The sequence below is a fragment of the Calliphora vicina genome, chromosome 4 (genome assembly GCF_958450345.1).
Source record: "Calliphora vicina chromosome 4, idCalVici1.1, whole genome shotgun sequence".
Taxonomy (NCBI): domain Eukaryota; kingdom Metazoa; phylum Arthropoda; class Insecta; order Diptera; family Calliphoridae; genus Calliphora; species Calliphora vicina.
Genome location: NC_088783.1, coordinates 60,234,201 through 60,254,452, shown reverse-complemented (window position 1 = coordinate 60,254,452; position 20,252 = coordinate 60,234,201). Strand labels below are relative to the sequence as shown.

At 32.5% G+C, this 20,252-nt stretch overlaps 8 non-coding genes across 8 annotated transcripts; 6 read left to right on the top strand and 2 right to left on the bottom strand.

The window, feature by feature from the left end:
• Positions 1-10,512: 10,512 nt before the first annotated feature.
• TRNAY-GUA (transfer RNA tyrosine (anticodon GUA)) lies at positions 10,513-10,611 on the bottom strand. Its single transcript has 2 exons — positions 10,575-10,611; positions 10,513-10,548 (listed from the first exon to the last, which is right to left on the bottom strand). It is a non-coding gene; the product is annotated as a tRNA-Tyr (tRNA).
• A 620-nt stretch (positions 10,612-11,231) lies between these two features.
• TRNAY-GUA (transfer RNA tyrosine (anticodon GUA)) lies at positions 11,232-11,332 on the top strand. Its single transcript has 2 exons — positions 11,232-11,268; positions 11,297-11,332. It is a non-coding gene; the product is annotated as a tRNA-Tyr (tRNA).
• Positions 11,333-11,625: 293 nt separating this feature from the next.
• TRNAY-GUA (transfer RNA tyrosine (anticodon GUA)) lies at positions 11,626-11,724 on the top strand. Its single transcript has 2 exons — positions 11,626-11,662; positions 11,689-11,724. It is a non-coding gene; the product is annotated as a tRNA-Tyr (tRNA).
• Positions 11,725-11,840: 116 nt separating this feature from the next.
• Positions 11,841-11,940, top strand: TRNAY-GUA (transfer RNA tyrosine (anticodon GUA)). Its single transcript has 2 exons — positions 11,841-11,877; positions 11,905-11,940. It is a non-coding gene; the product is annotated as a tRNA-Tyr (tRNA).
• A 144-nt stretch (positions 11,941-12,084) lies between these two features.
• TRNAY-GUA (transfer RNA tyrosine (anticodon GUA)) lies at positions 12,085-12,183 on the top strand. The gene is made up of 2 exons: positions 12,085-12,121; positions 12,148-12,183. It is a non-coding gene; the product is annotated as a tRNA-Tyr (tRNA).
• A 115-nt stretch (positions 12,184-12,298) lies between these two features.
• TRNAY-GUA (transfer RNA tyrosine (anticodon GUA)) lies at positions 12,299-12,397 on the top strand. Its single transcript has 2 exons — positions 12,299-12,335; positions 12,362-12,397. It is a non-coding gene; the product is annotated as a tRNA-Tyr (tRNA).
• Positions 12,398-12,512: 115 nt separating this feature from the next.
• Positions 12,513-12,612, top strand: TRNAY-GUA (transfer RNA tyrosine (anticodon GUA)). Its single transcript has 2 exons — positions 12,513-12,549; positions 12,577-12,612. It is a non-coding gene; the product is annotated as a tRNA-Tyr (tRNA).
• A 2,698-nt stretch (positions 12,613-15,310) lies between these two features.
• Positions 15,311-15,407, bottom strand: TRNAY-GUA (transfer RNA tyrosine (anticodon GUA)). The gene is made up of 2 exons: positions 15,371-15,407; positions 15,311-15,346 (listed from the first exon to the last, which is right to left on the bottom strand). It is a non-coding gene; the product is annotated as a tRNA-Tyr (tRNA).
• Positions 15,408-20,252: the final 4,845 nt, after the last annotated feature.

The window sequence follows — 20,252 nt, the reverse complement described above, 5'->3', positions numbered from 1 at the left end:
ACTGAACTAGAACTGAATTAGATCTGAACTAGAACCTGAGCTAGTTTAATTCACTTATATGTCTCCAATTCAGTTGTATTTTTCTCATTTGAATCACTGTCACCCACAAAAGCGAGAGTTCATTATGTGTACTGTATATCAAGATACATGTATATTGTTTCACCATTTGCTTTTCCCTTGGCCTCCCACTGTCTATTTAATACACTCTCATTCGATTTTATTCAGTTTGTTGCCACGAAAATCAATTTACTAAGTTTACTTTAGTTTATTTTCCAAAAAAAAAAAAAAAAAAAACCGGGAGCTAAATGCATCATGATACACAATCATCCTCTTCGTGGTGCTTGTATTTTGCCATTAAAAATATATTATTTGTAGTTGCTTCTATTGGGAAATAAGTCATTTATCAACAATTGTACACAAAATCCTATGTATTTCATACACCATCTTTATCTAGTTCTTGTCTTTCTCTCTCTCTATCTTGCACTTGCTGGGAAATTGTCAAAAAAAGAAATCTGTATAGGATAGCATGAGTGTGTATTTGTTTATTGTGCCAAAAATATTAAATCTTCCACATGATAAAACACACATTTATAGAAACACTCATACATATCATGATGAATTCTGGGATGTCCTAGGAACTATAATTTATATTTGTATTCCAAATAGCACATACATTTGTATGTAAGTATAAATTACAGTATTTGTGTATGATTCCAAAGTGTTTGTAAAATAAACTAATACTGGTATTTGAGGGAAAAAATGTCAATGAAATCAATGATTCATAATAAACCAGCAAAAATAAATACAATTTAAGTTTAGGTTGACTGGCAGTGCATCCTATATAGGAAGTCATATTTCCAATTGCATTTAAAACTTTAATTTAACACTTTGATGAGTCTCGTTTGCCAACTCTATTTTTGCAAATCTTGTTTACTTCCAGACAACATTCACCTTATGCCACAGGCTATACGCAATGGTCGTCGTGCGTCCATGTATGTTGAGCCCAATCATCTGCGACGCTTAAATTCCAATTTGTCCCTGCACGCTATTTATGCACCCACTGCCAACAGAGCAGGTTTACAAAAGAGTCTATACGATTTGGATACAAGTGGCAATGAATTTGGTTTCATTGCAGCACAACAGCAGCAGCATCAACAACACCAACAACAACAACCTCATTATACACTGCGCGACAACACTTATGGTGGATCACAGCAACGTTTACATCATGATTACCATCACAATCAAGCCATGTATCAAAGTCGCACTCTGCCACGAGCATTTCTGAAACGTAATGCTGACTCACAAGACAGCATTACATCGGCTGGATTAAATGCAAGTGCCACACAATTGCACGGTATGTACAGTGCCAGTCAACAGAGATTGACAACACTCATGATGCAACATCAGCAGCAACAACAACAACAGCAATTACAACAGCAAAATCGTTATTTATCCATGTCCAGAGAACAGGAGTTGTATAATTCACGTTATGGTTTACACAAGTCAAATGAGGAATTAAATCGACACTATATTCAACAGCAACAACAGCCGATATACATACAACCCCATCAATTACAACAATACCAGCAACAGCAGCAGCAACAACATGCCAGTGTTGCATCTACAAATTATGGCACAGCCTCCACCTTAAAGCAACCTTCTTTGGTACAATGGCCAGCTGCCATACCCTCGTCACCCTCAAATTTTAGCGGCAGTTTTCGTATGTATGGTCCCGCAACAAATTCTGCAACACAAAATACCACTAACAATCATGCCCTGCTACAGCGTTCAAATAGCAATAGCGGAGGAGGAGGTGGTGCTACAACTGGCAATCTTATAACAGCAGGTGGTCAACAAGTTGTCGTAAACGGTTCATCTACTGGCTCACAGGGACCACCCAAATTTCAACGAGCTTATGCTTTCGACGAACAGCGACGACCCAGTGCTGTGCTGGCCGATGCCTTTGATTTGGATGAAATTGAACGTGAACGTAGACGTTCACATGCCAGTCTCTTTACTGGCTTAGGCGTTAACGCCAATACTGTCAATTCCAATGGTGGTCTTACAATGGGCGGTGCAGGGGGTGGAGTCAGTGGTGGTGTTATTGGTAACACCAACAAAAATCAAGACCACTATGACATGATTAATGGTACTGCTGTGTAAATGTGTGTCTGTTTTATTTTCACTATTACAACAGTCAAGACAACCAGAACAAACAACTGCAACAATATAAAAAAATTAAGGCTTGAATGCACAAACATGACTTGGTTTCTTAATCACAGCACTGAGGAGTAGAAAATAGACAAGAAAAAAATATGAGAAGAATATGAAAAAAAAATATTTTAAGTGATTTTAAATTTGTGTTACTTTTAGTTGGTATTTTTTAACAGCATACATAGTCAATCCAGTTTTGTGAAATAAAGAAAATTCTATAGAAAATTAAATTGAATTTATAGGTTATATCTTTAAATTCTTTCTTTAAAGCATAACTCTCTTTTCAGTAACCTTTAGAAAAGCCGCTACAATTCAAGCTAACTTACGACTTTATAAAGGAGTATGACTTAAACTCATTTTGGACTATACAAAATTGGCTAAACCATAAACTAAATTTAGACCTTATAAAAACCTAGGATTCATATCAATTTTAAACTTTATAAATACCTAAGATTTGGTTTAAATTTGGGCTATATAAAGATCTACATTTCAAGCTAAATTTGGACTAAGATTTATTACGAATTTTAACTTTATACAGATACAGGGTTCGAGATAATTTTGAACTACATATATTTGGTATAAATTTGGACTATATAAAGACCTAAGATTTAAACCAAATTCGGACTTTATAATAATCTACAAATCAAACTAATTTTCGATTCTATTATGCTTAATATGGACTATATAAATCCTTAAAATTTAAGCAAAATTTTAACTACATAAACCCATAAGATTTAAGCACAGTTTGAGCTTTATAAACCCCTAAGTTTTAATCTAAATTTGTACAATATACATTTTCACTTTTAAAGCTGTTGTTTGACTAAGATTTGGAGTAAATTTGGACTACATAGAGACCTAAGATTTAAGCAAATTTTGAACTATTTGAAGACCTAAAATTCAACCTAAATTTGTATTATAAAAATCTCTACTATTTCAGCTGATTTTGGACTATATACAGACTTAAGATTTGGAGTAAATATGGACTACATAAAGACCTAAGATTTATGCAAATTTTGGACTTTATAAACCCCTACAATTTATGGTGCATTTGGACTTTATAAAGATATAACAATCAAGCTAATTTTAGTCTATAACAATTTTGATATTCTAAGAACGCTAAAACATCAGTCGGTCCATAGAATTTTAATTTAATTTTAATTTAGAAATTGTCGCTTACGATAATTTGGCGCTAAGGGCTCGATATGATCCAGAGTAAATTTGTATTATATTGGATGTATGACTTAAAAATGCGGGATTTTTAAAAATGTTTAGCTTTTATTTTGAAACATTTGTGAAATATAAATTTATTCAATGTATTGGCCATTGTTAGCTATGACCTTCTGTCATCTTTCTGAAAACATATGGATTCCGAGCCAAAAGAACTGCTCATCTTTTGAGGACAACAACGAATCAAGCCAATATCGGATAGTCTGTTCCAAAGTGAATCGTCTCCCAGAGAGAGCGTTCTGCTTCGAAAAAATAGTCGAACGGGACAACGTCTGGATTATAAGTGGGTGAGGCAAAACTTCGAAACCACTTCACTCTAAAAAGTGTTTAACAGGTATTGCAACATTTGCCCGACTGTTTTCATGATGGAATATTACAGCTTCATCTCCGGCCACATATTCTGGGTGTCTTTCGGCAAATTCTCGCTTCAAATGAATCAATTTTGTTCGCTGCAGGTTTCCTGTGATGATCTGGCTAGATTTCAGCAGCTTATAGTAGATAGGACCCTTTTGGTCCCACCAAAAGGGTGGACTTACAAAATCGTCTTTCAAGGTCTCTTGATTTCAATTCGTATGGTAACCAATTTTCCTACTTCTGGATGAATTCTTATGCTTCCAAACATTTTGAAATTGCTACTTCAGTAGATTTATCAAACTAATTTTGGACTATAAAACCACTAAGGTTCAAGCTAACTTTCAACCAATTATTTACTATATAATGGCTTAATATTCAAGCTATATTTAGACCGTATTAAGGTATAATACTCCAGCTAATTTTGAACCATGTAAAAGCCCAGGACTATAAGCTAAATAATGACCTAAGATTCAAGTTCTTGTTGGACCTACTCATGCAAATAATTATGTTGGAACTAGGTAAATATATTATGGGATGGAGGAAAGAGGGAGTAGTGTTCGTGAACATTCGATTTGAACTTTTCTGAATTGAAAACAACAAGAAACTAGTCAGCGGGATGTGTGTTTCACATACGGACAGTACGGGTAAAGAAATAATTTTCCCTGTAGTGTGTTGTGCGATCCACTGGCAATTCGACCACAAAGGGATGTGTTCTTGATGAAAAACATGTATTACGTAAACATCTGTGAGTATCAGGAGCAAGTTCCCTTATTTCATCAGAATACATTCCATTGTAGTACAGATAGAATAGTGAAACGCAGCCCACATTGCCCACAATAGAGTCAATAATGTCACCAATAATCACCTTCGCCCTCTCCTGTTCGCGGTCGAGAAGCTCCAAAATAGACCTTTTCGGTCGGATATAGGTGGTGTAAATAGTGAGGAGATCAGATAGAGTGAATTCCCATAACGTTTAAGAAATCCGATACAATTGAATGCTCCTTTCGACACTTGAAACATGTTTTTAGACCAGTGGACATCGCATTGTATTCTCATGCCCATATTTACACCACTCATTAATACAGATGAAGCGACACGATCTGTTGTTCGTTTTTGTGTCACCATGAAACACTGAGTCTTTAGAGTGTTGAAAGCGCCCTATTCCCACGATTCCATTCCGAGATCAGAAGGATTAAAACTAAATTTTGGCTAAATAAATATGAAAGGTTAAAGCTAATTTTGGACTATATAAAGACCACAGCCTAGAGCAAATTTTTTGCTATACAAACACATAAGATTCAAGCTTATGTTGCACTTCATAAAGTCCTAAAGATAATGCTAATTTAAAAATACTTAAAGTCCTAAGATTGAAGTTAATTTTGGACTAATACTAATTTTCAAGCTAACTTTTTACTATATAATGGCATAATATTCAAGCTAAATTTATAACGTATTGAGGTAAAATATTCGATGCAATTTTGGTCCAGAATTTTAACTAATTTTACAGCTAAATAAGAACCTATGGTTCAAGTTAATTTTTATACCCTACACCACCATAGTGGTTATAATGCTTTTGTGCAGATGTTTGTAACACCCAAAAATATTAGTCTAACACACACCTTAAAGTATACCGATCGACTTAGAATCACTTTCTGAGATTAAACGATGTCCGTCCGTCTGGCTGGCTGGTTGTCTGTCCACGTGCGCAAAGTAAAGGTCGAAATTTTGAAGTTATTTCGATCAAATTTGGTGCATATAATTTTTTCGGCCCAAGGAAAGAGCCTATTAAAATTGGCTGAAATCGGTCCATTATTTCACCTAGCCCCCATACATTGTCCTTCCGAAATTGGACTTTAACGGTCATTAATGTTTAATTTATATATGTATCTCCACAAATTTCGCTCTAAATAAGTTCTATATATACAAAATTCATGTCACTAAATTTTGTTAGGATCGGTCCATAATCAGTCATAGCTCCAATATAGACCCGCTTCCAAAAATCACTTTAACGTGCATAAATCTATTAAAAATGTTGGCAAACACACAAAATTCAACATAAATAACTTTCGTATAGACACAAATCACACGACCTAATTTCATGGTGATCGGTCCATAATTGGTCATAGCCCCCATATAAGACCCACTTCCGAAAATCACTCACGAATATAAATTATTGATATTTTAAAGGAAAAATGATTTTGCTCATTTAATCAATGTAGGGTATTATATGATCGGGCCTGACCGACCATACTTTCTTACTTGTTTACTGTATAAAAGACTTAACTTCTAGCTATTTTTTTTGTATAAAAGGTACTAGAAGCAAATACAGATCTATTATCTGACGTTTAATAAAGAACGATTGAAGCCAAAATTATTTACTATATAAAGATATTATATTAAAAATAACGTTGGTCTACGTAAAGACCTACCAGTAGTGATCAGTGATCACTGAATTACAATTCAACCTAATTTTTAACTTAATAAATACATATGATTCACTTCAATTTTAGACTATAGACAGACCTACTATTGCAGCCACAATTATGGCTAATTTGAAAACATTTCTTTCAGTAAATTTTCTATAGAAAAACTCTTAACCATAGAGAAAATATACATAGAGCGGAAACTCTCCTGTCAAAGACCTAGCTCAGTTGTCAAAAAGCTAAGAGGTGAGAATGTATTAGTAAAAAAACTATGTGAAAACAAAAACATCTCGTATGTGTAACTTTTTTGAGGAATTTTTTTTTGTTTGATTTTTTTTCTAGTTTCCGCTCTATGTTTATTTTCTCTATGCTCTTAACTTTCATTAAAATTAAAATATTTACCAAATAAGTCAAATAACATAACAAAAACAACAAACAAATCCTGCACTGCCAATTTAGTATTTAAGTTTATTAGAAAAATTGTGTTTTCAAAAACAAAATAAAAGAAACCAAACAAAACCCCTAAAGAAATATTCAAACGAGTATTTATTAAAAAAAATAAAAATATTTTTAAGCCAATTTTTGTAAAAGAAATTTTTCAAGTTTTTTTTTATATTGAGAGCATGACGAATTATTTATTTGGTGGCTCCTTTTTGATGATGGGCCATTTGAAATGTATGAGTGTGTGAGAGACAGAGAGTGAATAGAAAACTTTAACTCCCCCACCACCAACCACATCATGCAACAGCAACATCATTCTTGTGGCATAAAGGCAACAAATGTCGGCCTTTTTTTAATTATTATTCAATTGATTGTTATTTTATGTTACAATTCAATCTTGTTTTTTGTGTAACAAAAAAAACCACATATCGAAAAATCAATTTAGCGGTTTTTATGGTTTTATATCTTTTTTGTTATTTTGGTTTTATCCCATATCTAGATCTTTTATTATATGTATGTGTGCATAACAATTTTAATTTAAATTTAATTACAATATGTTAGATTTTTTACCAATAACTGAAAATTAAGTTTTTTGTTTTGTCTTTTATTTAAACCATTTTATACATTTAAATGGTCAAAGTTAACTTTAAGAACTGATATTTTTAATTAAGAATAAAAAAAAAACACTAAATGAAAAAAAACCCTAGAATCGAGCATAAATAAAAATGTAGTAAGAGTAAAAATACTTATACTTTATTCTAGGTCAAAGTAGTAGACAAATTTAAATTGAAATGTCTTATGTATGTAGTTTAGTTAAATTGCAAACAAAGAAACTAATGAATAAATAACTAAATAACTAAATGTTAACAAGAGTAAAAGTATCAAAGAGTTTTAATTTATATTTTAAGTGAATTATGGGTAAGTATGTTTAAATTTTAAGAATTTGTATGAATCTAGCTAGAAAATAAATAAATAAAATATGTTGGGTATGGAAAATTATGCTTTGAAGTGATTTATATACAAATTATAACAAATAACATCCATGATAATAACTTCCAGTTGTTGGCAGGTGCCGTAGTCTATTTTGGAGTAACTCCACCGAACAGGACAGGTCGAATTTGCTTATAGGTGACAGTAGGATATCCAGCTCTGTTGACTTACTGGAAGATCGTTGCAATTTGGATTGTGTTTCACTGTTCTACCGATACTGCAATGAAATGGGATCTGCTGAAATTGAGCTCATCAATTCGTCGTCGACTAAAAAGTGGATCACACTTTTCTTTAGCCGTACCGTCAGTGTGGAATAAGCTTACAGCTGAAGTCTTCCCTGTCACTTTCAATATAGGAAAATTAAAATCAAGTGTTCACAAACACTATTACCCTTATCCTCCCTCCCTTAACCTATTTTCCTAGTTCCAACACAGTGCATTGCATGAGAAGCAGTAATCCTTTGAGTGCTGGTCCAAAAAAAAAACTTGGATAGGATAGTAGTGCTAGTCCCCATAGCTGCACAAACGCATAAATATTCCTCTCTGGGATAATTTTACAATTCGTAATGCCTATCGGATTAGATGCCAATGGGTCATTTCGAAAACTCTACACTTTCCTTTATCAAAACGTCTCTATAAAATTTAAATCATTTCGCCAATGTCCAGTCCATGTATTAAGCTTCCTTTTGAACTTTTTCCAAAGTTTAGATTTTGAAGTAAACTTATATTTCCCATTATTAATAAAATATTAGGTGTATGACTTAAAAATGCGGGAAGCGGTTTTTGTTTTCAATAAATTATATGTCATTTTTATACCCTACACCACCATAGTGGGGAGGGTATAATGCGTTTGTGCAGATGTTTGTAACGCCCAAAAATATTAGTCTAACACCCACCTTAAAGTATACCGATCGACTTAGAATCACTTTCTGAGTCGATTAAACGATGTCCGTCCGTCCGTCTGGTCGGCTGGCTGGCTGGCTGTCCATGTAAACCTTGTGCGCAGAGTACAGGTCGCAATTTTGAAGATATTTCGATGAAATTTGGTACATATTATTTTTTCGGCTCAAGGACCAATCCTATTGAAACTGGCTGAAATCGGTCCACTATTTCACCTAGCCCCCATACAAATGTCCTTCCGAAATTGGACTTTATCGGTCATAAATTTTTAATTTATATATGTATCTCCACAAATTCCGCTCCAAATAAGTTTTATATACACAAAATTCATGTCACCAAATTTTGTTACTATCGGTCCATAATTAGTCATAGCTCCCATATAGACCCGCTTCCGAAAATCACTTTAACGTGCATAAATCGCTTAAAAATTTTGGTATATACATAAAATTCAACATACTTAACTTTAATATAGACATAAATCACACGACCTAATTTCATGGTGATCGGTTCATAATTGGTCATAGCCCCCATATAATGCCCACTTCCGAAAATCACTCAAAAATATAAATTATTGAAATTTTAAAAGAAAAATGTTTTTGCTCTTTTACTTAGTGTAGGGCATTATATGGTCGGGCTTGACCGATCATACTTCCTTACTTGTTAAGAGTACATATCTGGCATTAAATCCCACTTAGCTTTTGTAAATAGTGCAAACAACAAAGTTTCTCCTTGATTCGAAAATGTCGAATTGTGTGCCAACAAAGCGTAATTTGCTTTAATTCTTTAATTTAAAAATAAAAGTGCCGCTGAAGCAATCCTATTGCTCACCAAAGCTTATGGAGCAAGAGATGGTTTTTGCGGTTCAAAAGTGGTGATATTGACACGGAAGTCAAAGATCGCCCAGGCCCGCCAAAAATGTTAGAAGACCAAGAATTGGTGGCATTACTACATGAAGATTGTTGGCAAACTCAACAAGATCTTGCAAAATCATTGGGAGCTCCTCAAGCAGTAATTTCAAAACGTTTGTGAGAAGCAGAATTCATTCAAAAGCAGGGAAGTCGGGTACCATACGAAATGAAGCCGAGAAGCCTTGAAAGACGATTCTGTATGACCGAAATGATGCTTTAACGCTATAAAAGAAAATAATTTTTGAACCGAATCACTACTTGCGATGAAAAATAGATTCATTGCGATAACCCGAAGCGTAAAAGATTGTATGTAAACCCCGATCAAAAAGCCGAATCGACACCAAAGCCAAATATCCATGGTGCTAAGATAATGCACAGGGAACCTATATCGAATGCACCTTATTCGTTTGAAACTCCCAAGAATATGCGGTCAGACATGAAAACGTAATACTCCATCATGACAACGCTAGGCCACATGTTGCAATACCTGTTAAAAAGTATTAAGAATGAAGTGAAGTCTATTATGAACTGCTGAATTCTTGTCCGACCATCACAGGGAACCTTTATCGAATGCACCTTATTCGTTTGAATATGCGGCCAGACATGAAACCGTAATACTACATCATAACAACGCTAGGCCACATATTGCTATACCTGTTAAAAATTATTAAGAATGAAGTGGTTGTGAAGTTTTTCCTCATCCACTTTATAGTCCAAACCTTGACCCTTCTGACTACTATTTGCTTCGATCGATGAAGAACCCTCTTTCTGGAATATGCTTCACTTCAGAGCATAGTATCCGAAATTGGCTTGATTAGTTGCTTCTGAAGATGAGCAGTTCTTTTGGCTCGGAATCCATATGTTGCCATAAAGATGGAAAAGGAGCATAGCTAACAATGGCCAAAAATTTTAATAAATTTATGTTGTAAAAATTTTTCAAAATAAAACTAAAAAATTTGTTAAAAAATCCCCTCATTACTCTAGGTTTCTAATTTTACAATTTCTTCAAACTTCGTCATTTTCCAGACGTATCATATAAAATATGTAAAATAATCCTTCGAGCCGGATTTGAACCAGCGACCTATGGATTTCTTTTGAATTTCAGATTCAATCAACTACAGTCCACCGCTCTACCAACTGAGCTATCGAAGGCTTGAATTATGATCTATGTCCCACATGTTCTCACTTATGCCATCGTAAAGTAACAACCTATTCGACTAACGAGAACAATATGGAACACTCATATATTTATCGATCGACACCCCAAATGCCAGAACAGAAATTTTATTGAATTTATATAAAATGTTGAATTTTAAGTTTTCTCTCTGAGAGCTATGAAGTCGAATGAATGGCTTTATTGATTTAGCATTAAAAAAAATAAATTTTTTGATCATTTTAGTGGTTTCTAATACGTCTATGATCCGAAGTCTGTAAGAGATCAGGAAACAGCTAATTTCTATTGCAGCTTTACAATTTTACAAGTTATTGGCTGATGTTTTAATCCACCTTGTGGAAGTTAGTGCTAAAACAAATGAATCCAAAAACACTTAGATTGTCGCGCTATGAAATAATATGAATCAAGTAGTTAATTCAGAATACGAATTGATGTCTGATAAGCAGACAAGAACCCAGTATATGTCTGCATATTAATAGGTTCTTATCAGGTTCTCAGGTGTTTTGAAAGATTAACCTTGACCGCTTTTATAAAAAAAAAAAAATTCAATTAATCTGTGTGAGTATTTTCAAATAGCAATATTTTGTTAACTAACATACCTTCGATAGCTCAGTTGGTAGAGCGGTGGACTGTAGTGCAATGATGAGATATCAAAATATGGACATCCATAGGTCGCTGGTTCAAATCCGGCTCGAAGGATAATTTTAGATATTTTACATGATATATAAATCGATTTTCGATCGTACAAGGAACTATCGTGGAAACTGCTAATGTTTTATTCAAAATAATCTAGAAAAGATCTCAAAGAGGATATTAATTCCAAGAACATCAAGCCTTCGATAGCTCAGTTGGTAGAGCGGTGGACTGTAGTTAGTCGTTAATTCAAATCCGGCTTGAAGGATACTTTTAAATATTTTACATGATAAAATGATCGTAATTGATCCTCAACTAAATGTTTAGTTAGAAAGGCGTCAGAATTATACATTATCAAGCCTTCGATAGCTCAGTTGGTAGAGCGGTGGACTGTAGTTGTTGAAATTTGTCATACAAGAGAAATCCATAGGTCGCTGGTTCAAATCCGGCTCGAAGGATACTTTTTGATATTTCAAATGATCATTTAATCAATCACTAATGAAGAATATACTAATTTTGTTTTTGAACTAAAACAGAATATCAGAAATTTGGGTTTAATTATATTAATGACAAGCCTTCGATAGCTCAGTTGGTAGAGCGGTGGACTGTAGAACAATTAGGAAATCTAAAATATAGATATCCATAGGTCGCTGGTTCAAATCCGGCTCGAAGGATAATTGTAGATATTTTATATGAATCTGTAGAAATTAACCAAAGTTTTGATTATAATGAAGACTCATAAAAAATCTATTAATTCTTTATTGAAACGTATTTCAATAGGACGTCCAAAATATGAACGATACTGATCGAATGTCAAGCCTTCGATAGCTCAGTTGGTAGAGCGGTGGACTGTAGTTGATTGAATCTGAAATCCAAAAGATATCCATAGGTCGCTGGTTCAAATCCGGCTCGAAGGATGCTTTTTGATCTTTTGCATGATAAAATGATCGTAATTGATGCTTCACTTCATATTTATTTAAACTTGTTCCTAAACTACGTCAGAAATGCGATTCATAGTTTGTAACTATCAAGCCTTCGATAGCTCAGTTGGTAGAGCGGTGGACTGTAGTTGATTGAATCTGAAATTCAAAAGATATCCATAGGTCGCTGGTTCAAATCCGGCTCGAAGGATTCTTTTAGATCTTTTGCATGATAAAATGATCGTAATTGATGCTTCACTAAATATTTATCTAAACTTGTTCCCGAAAGACGTCAGAAATACGATTCCTATTTTATAGATATCAAGCCTTCGATAGCTCAGTTGGTAGAGCGGTGGACTGTAGTTGTAGAGAAGCGGTGATTCAAAAGAAATCCATAGGTCGCTGGTTCAAATCCGGCTCGAAGGATACTTTATGATAATTTACAAGACAATTTAACCGATCATGAAAGAGAACCATATGAGACTTAAATATTTTGTGTTTGAACTAAAACTGGACATCAGAAATTTTGATGACAAGCCTTTGATAGGTCAATTAGTAGAGCGTTGGACTGTAGTTTAAGTCATATAAAATTAATCCATAGGTCGCTGGTTCTCATCCAACTTGTAGGGTTTCTCATATTTGCATTACCTTAAACATTTAACTCTAGCCTTTAAAGCACTTTCACTACTTCCATCTATCTCTGTCCAATTCAATTCGATTATGGACGATGAATGCATTTTGATCACATTATAAACGTACCCATAAAACTCGTTACATGCATGTACATTATTTGTGCTCCTTTTTTTAAATAAATGTCCTGGATTTCCTTGAAATAAAAATGTATAAAAAGTATATTCGTACAAATGTCCATATTAAATATAACTTGAATCATGTTTCATTTTTGTATTTCAGCTTTTTTATGTATTTATTTTTTGTGAAATAAATTTATTACAATAATAAAATTTCACGTTTGAAACACGTGTTGGCATATTTTGTTTGGTAGCATCAGAACTATGTTCAAACGCAGATGTTGTGCTGTTGTAAGCAACATGTTTGAGAGAAGTTCGAGTAGAAGTGTTTCATACAAATTGTAAAACTAAAATAGTTTTAGAAAATAGTTATCATTATTGTGGTAAACTGCAATGAGGCAACTATGTAGGGGTAGTTCTCTTAAAATATCTATAGAATGTTTAGACAGTTTTACCACAAAAAATGTTTCAATAGAAATTTAAGAAAAATAATGAAGATATTTAAAAGATAAGCAGAGATTTTAGTGTGTAGAACAAGTTTCAATGTTTAGAAGATATTTTAATCACTAGATGAAATTTACTGTCTACAGGACATTCAAATGTAGACATTTTAATGTCTAGTGGACATTTTTATGTCTAAGGAACATTTTATTGTCTACATGACATTGTAATGTCTAGAGGACATTTCAATATCTAGAGGACATTTCAATGTCTAGAGGACATTTTAATATCTAGAGAATATTTTAATGTCTAGAGAACAGTTTAATGTCTAGAGGACATTTTAATGTCTAGAGAACATTTTAATGTTTAGAGGACATTTTAAAGTCTAGTGCACATTTTTATGTCTAGAGAATATTTTATTGCCTACATGACATTATAATGTCTAGAGGACATTTCAATATCTAGAGTACATTTCAATGTCTAGAGGATATTTTAATGTCTAATGGACATTTTTAAGTCTAGATGACATTTTAATGTCTAGAGGACTTTTCAATGCCTATATGACATTTTAACATCTAGAGAATATTTTAATGTCTAGAGGACATTTTAATGTCTAGAGGACATTTTAATGTATAGAGAACATTTTAATGTCTAGAGGAAATTTTAACATCTAGAGAATATTTTGATGTCTAGAGAACATTTTAATGTCTAGAGGACTTTTTAATGTCTAGAGGACATTTTAATGTCTAGAGGACATTTTAATGTCTAGAGGACATTTTAATGTCTAGAGGACATTTTAATGTATAGAGAACATTTTAATGTCTAGAGGAAATTTTAATGTCTAGAGAACATCAAGTGAAGATTTTAATGTCTAGTGAACATTGTAATGTCTAGTGAACATTTTAATTTCTAGTGAACATTTTAATGTCTAGGAGACATTTAAATGTCTAGTGGAAATTTTAAAGTCTCTAGAACATTTTTATATCTAGTGGACATTTTTAAGTCTAGATGACATTTTAATTTCTAGAGCACGTTTAAATGTTTAGGGGACATTTTAATGTTTAGTGGATATTTTATTGTCTACATGACATTGTAATGTCTAGAGGACATTTCAATATCTAGAGGACATTTCAATGTCTAGAGGACATTTTAATGTCTAGAGGAAATTTTAACATCTAGAGAATATTTTAATGTCTAGAGAACATTTTAATGTCTAGAGGACTTTTTAATGTCTATAAGACATTTTCATGTCTAGAGGACATTTTATTGTCTAGAGAACATTTTAATGTTTAGAGGACATTTTTATGTCTAGAGAAGATTTTATTGTCTACATGACATTGTAATGTCTAGAGGACATTTCAATATCTAGAGGACATTTAAATGCCTAGAGGATATTTTAATGTCTAGAGGATATTTTAATGTCTAGTGGACATTTTTAAGTCTAGATGACATTTTAATGTCTAGAGGACGTTTAAATGTTTAGGGGACATTTTAATGTTTAGTGGATATTTTATTGTCTACATGACATTGTAATGTCTAGAGGACATTTCAATATCTAGAGGACATTTCAATGTCTAGAGGACATTTTAATATCTAGAGAATATTTTAATGTCTAGAGGACATTTTAATGTCTAGAGAACATTTTAATGTCTAGAGGACATTTTAATGTCTAGAGGAAATTTTAATGTCTAGAGAACATCAAGTGAAGATTTTAATGTCTAGTGAGCATTGTAATGTCTTGTGAAAATTTTAGAGTCTCTAGAACATTTTCATGTCTAGTGGACATTTTAATGTCTAGTTGACATTTAAATGTCTAGTGAACATTAAAAGGTCTAGTGGACATTTTAGTACATATCTACAGAACATTTTTATGTCTACAAGACATGTTGATGTCTAGTGAAGTCCAGTTTTGATATATATAATAAAAAAGTAAATCCTTCGAGCCGGATTTGAACCAGCGACCTATGGATATCTATTTATTCAATGCAATGCAACTACAGTCCACCGCTCTACCAACTGAGCTATCGAAGGCTTAATTTAGTGCATTTTTGAGCAATTTAAAAAGCCCCAAAATGCAATTTAAGCAATAAAAACCAGTTTTTTTAGACATTGATTAAAAAATCCATAATCTAATTTTAAAATGTATATTTTTGTACAAAATTGACCCAATGACCTAAAAATATCTCAAAAAAAAATGTGATTATTTTTCATATGCTTTTTTTGTGTGTCTATATTGTTAAAGACCAGTGCAGTAATCTTTTAAAGCAATAAAGTGGATGTTTTTCTAATGTTTTTTTTTTGATATTTTTAAATACATAAAAGATATGAGAGATTTAATTTAATAATCAACACATCACTAAATCTTTTATGTTTGAACCCTTAAGAAGTTTTTCTAACACTTTGCTTAAACACCTTTTTTGGTTCGTTTGATAATACTTCTGGCCCTTTTTCACAAATGTGTGTCCTTTTTATGCTGCTGTCAACTTGACTACATAAAGCCACCCAAGCGGCCAGTTTATGTTGCTACTTTAGAATAGATGGATGTACAATGTTGAGACGAGTGAGGATGTGTAGAAAACAGTATGTGGTCCAGTTGTTTGTATTTCACTTTGTTTTGTTCTTGTTGCTGTTGCTTTGAATTCATAAATTGCTCATGAAAAAAAAAAAACAACTTCCGTATAGTGACACTTCATTAAACATCAACAACATCATCATCATAATCATCGTCGACATCATCAACAGCAGCAATAGCAGCATCGTAGTCGTCATCATAATCGTCGGTGTTGTATTGATGTCATCATAAAAACATGTATGAATGAATATAAAAGCCATAAAATGAACAAATAGCAACAACAGCAACAACAACATAAACTGATAAACAATGGAGGCAACAACAAAATTAAGGTAGAGTTTAATAATGTGACCAACCCCATAATAATTTTTTAAATAAATTCAAAAATTAATTATGGTTAAGGTCGAAATTTGTATACACCCTCAAATTAACTTACGTTGTTTACTGTCGTGTGTTGTTTTCCACACATACGGTATGACTACTTTTTTTGCACTCTCAACATTATTTGTTTGTAGTCAAATAATTTTAAACTTTTTCTCACCCTCAAACTAATTTACGTTATTTGCCTTCGTGTGTTCTTTTCCACACATTCGGTATGACTATGAATTTTGCACTGTCAACATAATTTATTTGTAGTCAAAATCATGATTTACCATCAATATTACATTTATTTAAAATGTTATTATCTGTTAGATTAATTAAATTATCTCCAATACATTTTACACAATGAGTAGGCTCATAATACACCTTTTTGGCAGAAACAACACATTTGACGACCAACAATTTTCTACCTAGTGCGAAATCCATGGAAATTACATAAGTGTGGAAAACCACACACCACAGTAAGCAACGTCACTTTTAAAGTATCTCGTTATCAATTGAATAAATTTATGCGGTTTCTGTGATTTAGAAATTTTATGAAAGTTGCTTAAATAATTTTGTTTAGAAATCTATACATAACATTAATTTTGTGTAGTTTTCCACACAAGGGCTAAGCATTCTTCAAAATGCAAAATACATGTGGAAAACCACACAACAGAGTAAGTAACGTCACTTTTAAAGTATCTCGTTTTCAAAAAATATTTTTGAATCAATTTATGTATATTCTGTTTTAAGAAATTTCATGAACATTAACTTGATATGAGATTAATTTTGTGTAGTTTTCCACACAAGGGATAAGCATTCTTCAAAATATAACAGAATACTTGTTTCTCAATATGTTAGACTAATTTAAAAAGTGTAAAAGGTTAGACCTTTTAGACTACAGTCTCTAAAAACTGGTACATACATATATTTTTAAATAGTTGGCCACATTAAGCATCTTGCAGTAATAAACAATTTATAAAAATAAATTTGTTTGATAAAGCTGTTATGCCTGTTTGTAAATGTGTATGAATATATCAGTTCATGTTCATGTAAGTGTGTAGATATTTTCGTATGTTTGTTTATTTATATGTAAAACAATCATTTAACAATTGGTCAACAACCCCAATTGCAGGTCAATTTTAAAAAAGAAAAGGAACAATGAATGACTACATCGCATAATAATGATGTTATTTTCCATCAATAATGTGTTAGTGTATTATGGGAGAATATGTTTATGTCAGTGTGTATTAGGGCGACCCTTGTATTGAACTTTTTGGATTTTCGCTGCTCCCAAGATATTAAATTATTCGCTGTCATCTAGAAACTAAGTGCAGAAAATTTGAGCAAATCGGATATCGTTTAGAGGTTGCACATTTTATTTAATCCTTTTTATTTAACCATCTATATGTAGTTTTAGTTATGGACCGATATTGACTATTTTCAATACCAAACCGCATGAACAGAGAATATTTGTGAACAATTTCGTTTGGAGCCTATCGTGTTTTAAAAAGACAGACAGACGGACGGACGGACATACCAAGTATTAAAATTTCATAACGACCCAGAATATAAGTATGTATATTTGTGGGTTTGCGATGAATATTTCGTTGTACTACAAACGGAATGACAAAATCAATATATTCTTTATTCTGGTACTTTTTCGAAATTATTATAAACTATTTATCTCTACACGCAAAGAAAAAATATAATTGGGCATGGTTCCTGTAACCATTTATATAGTGTTACAAGTTTTTTAACTATATTATAGTCACAGTAACCATTTACATGATTGCGGTAACCATAATATGGTTAACTTACGATTCACATAATTGTCTCAACCATATATATGGTTACAGTAAACATAAATATGTTTGTGGCAACCATATTTATGATGAATAATTTTATCATAATATGTTGTTCTCAGATTATGATAAGCCTTAAGCCGAGAGCACCATAATATGATAAGTCCTTCATCATATAAATGGCTGTCACAAACATATATATGTTTACTGTAACCATATATATGGTTAGCAGGTTTGTAAGGCAGAGAGCACTTGTATACTGCTACCAATTCTCATGAAAGATTTCATGATTTTTATATGGGATTCCTCGCGTAGAGGCTCTGTATAAGGAATCCAAAATAAGCATATTTCACAGCTTTAAAATTAACTTGATTTCATCGAATTAAATATGTGCAAACAATTGTGCACATAGATTTTAGAGCTGCTGAGAAGCAATAAAATCTTACAGACCCAGTGATTGCCTAACAAGAAGCGCTGATTTTTTCTAAGTTCTTCACCACCTATACGAATAGCTTAATGTATGCCTTCCAAAATCATTTATGTAAGGCAATAATTTTAGGATGCAATTAATGTAGCAGTAGAAGATGCAGTAATCATATTTATTGCTTCCAAATCCAGAATATTTTTTGCTGGGAACGTATAAAAGTTAAAGAATTAGTCCGGTTGTCAAAGGCAGAAGCATGGTAAAAATGTGGATGTTTTTTGGAAGAAAATCGTAGTGAAAACCAGAAACTTTTTTACAGAACCCCTAAAACCTTAACCGTTGAAAAAAAGGAGATTCTTGAGAGGTGATACTAAGATAATGGAACGATGGCGTGAGTATTTTATACATTTTGAATGGCGAAAGCAACTCAGTTTTAGCAGAAAACTATATACTTCCGGAAACTGAAGAAGATCCTGGCCAAATCGCAATAGACGAACTCCTCAATGCACTTCGCAAAATGAAGTTAGGTAAAGCTGCTGGAATGATGGTAAAATTAGCAAGATAGAACATCAACTTGAAGTGGAACAATAAGATTATAGATAAAATCGTGGAACCCAAGATTTAATATTCACATTGAGAAAAATTTCGGAAAAAACACATTCAATTTAACAGGAAAACCCCATGCTGTTTTATAGACCTGCAGAAAGCTTTCGATACGGTAAAATGGCAATAAATATGGAAGGTGTTTCATTGACAACATATTGATAAGACGAATCAAAAGCTTTTACTAAATATGCCAAAATTATGTACGATCGGGAACACCACAACCGAAGAATTTATAAGTCCTTATCTGTTTATAATACTGATAGATGACGTAATCAAATTTTGCAGATATTCATTTATCCCAATGATGCACAGTGGGACAGAATCACAATTTTTTGGAAATAAATCTGGCATTTCGTGTAAATGTTTAAACACGTGCCATTTTTTTGTTTCCCATCCGATTTCAAATATTTTTGGAAATTGTTCGGCTAGGTCTTGCTATTTATCTCTTATAATTTCCGAGTTTAATTGGTCGTACTTATGGACCGAATGGACTAAAATTTTTGTTAATTAGACAACCAAATTACCAGTAATATACGGAAGACTTCAGAGCTGTAGCAATTATGGATCCAAAAATAAATGATTTTCAATTTAAAAAATAGTAGATTTTTTCTGTTTTTTTAGGCGAAAAGGTGACTTAACTCTTTTTTTATTAAAACAAAACATTCTTTAAGAATATATTGCAATTTTATATTTTTTTGTAAGGTATCTTTACGGAGAACAATTTGGTATAAAAATATGTACTATTTTTGGAATATGTCGCTTCTACTCCCTTCGGAATCTGACCTATTTTTTATCAAAATTTCAATTTAGGTCCACATGTTCTAAAATCTCAAAGCTGGGATCAGAAAAAAGCACCAAAGTGTTATCCCAGCCCCAAAGAGAATGTGAACCCTCTGGGCGTAATTGTAAAAAATACCATTTTTGGGAGTTTTGCTCCAATTTTTAGGAATTGCAGGATTCTTTTTGACCTTTTGACAAATTTTTTACACTTTGTTATTTAGAATGACAATTTTGAAAAGCGTTGTAAATTTCATTGAGTTTTGTTAATGTATAAAGATTTTATTACATATTTATTGAGTTTCTAAAACTAAAATTTTTATCAAAAT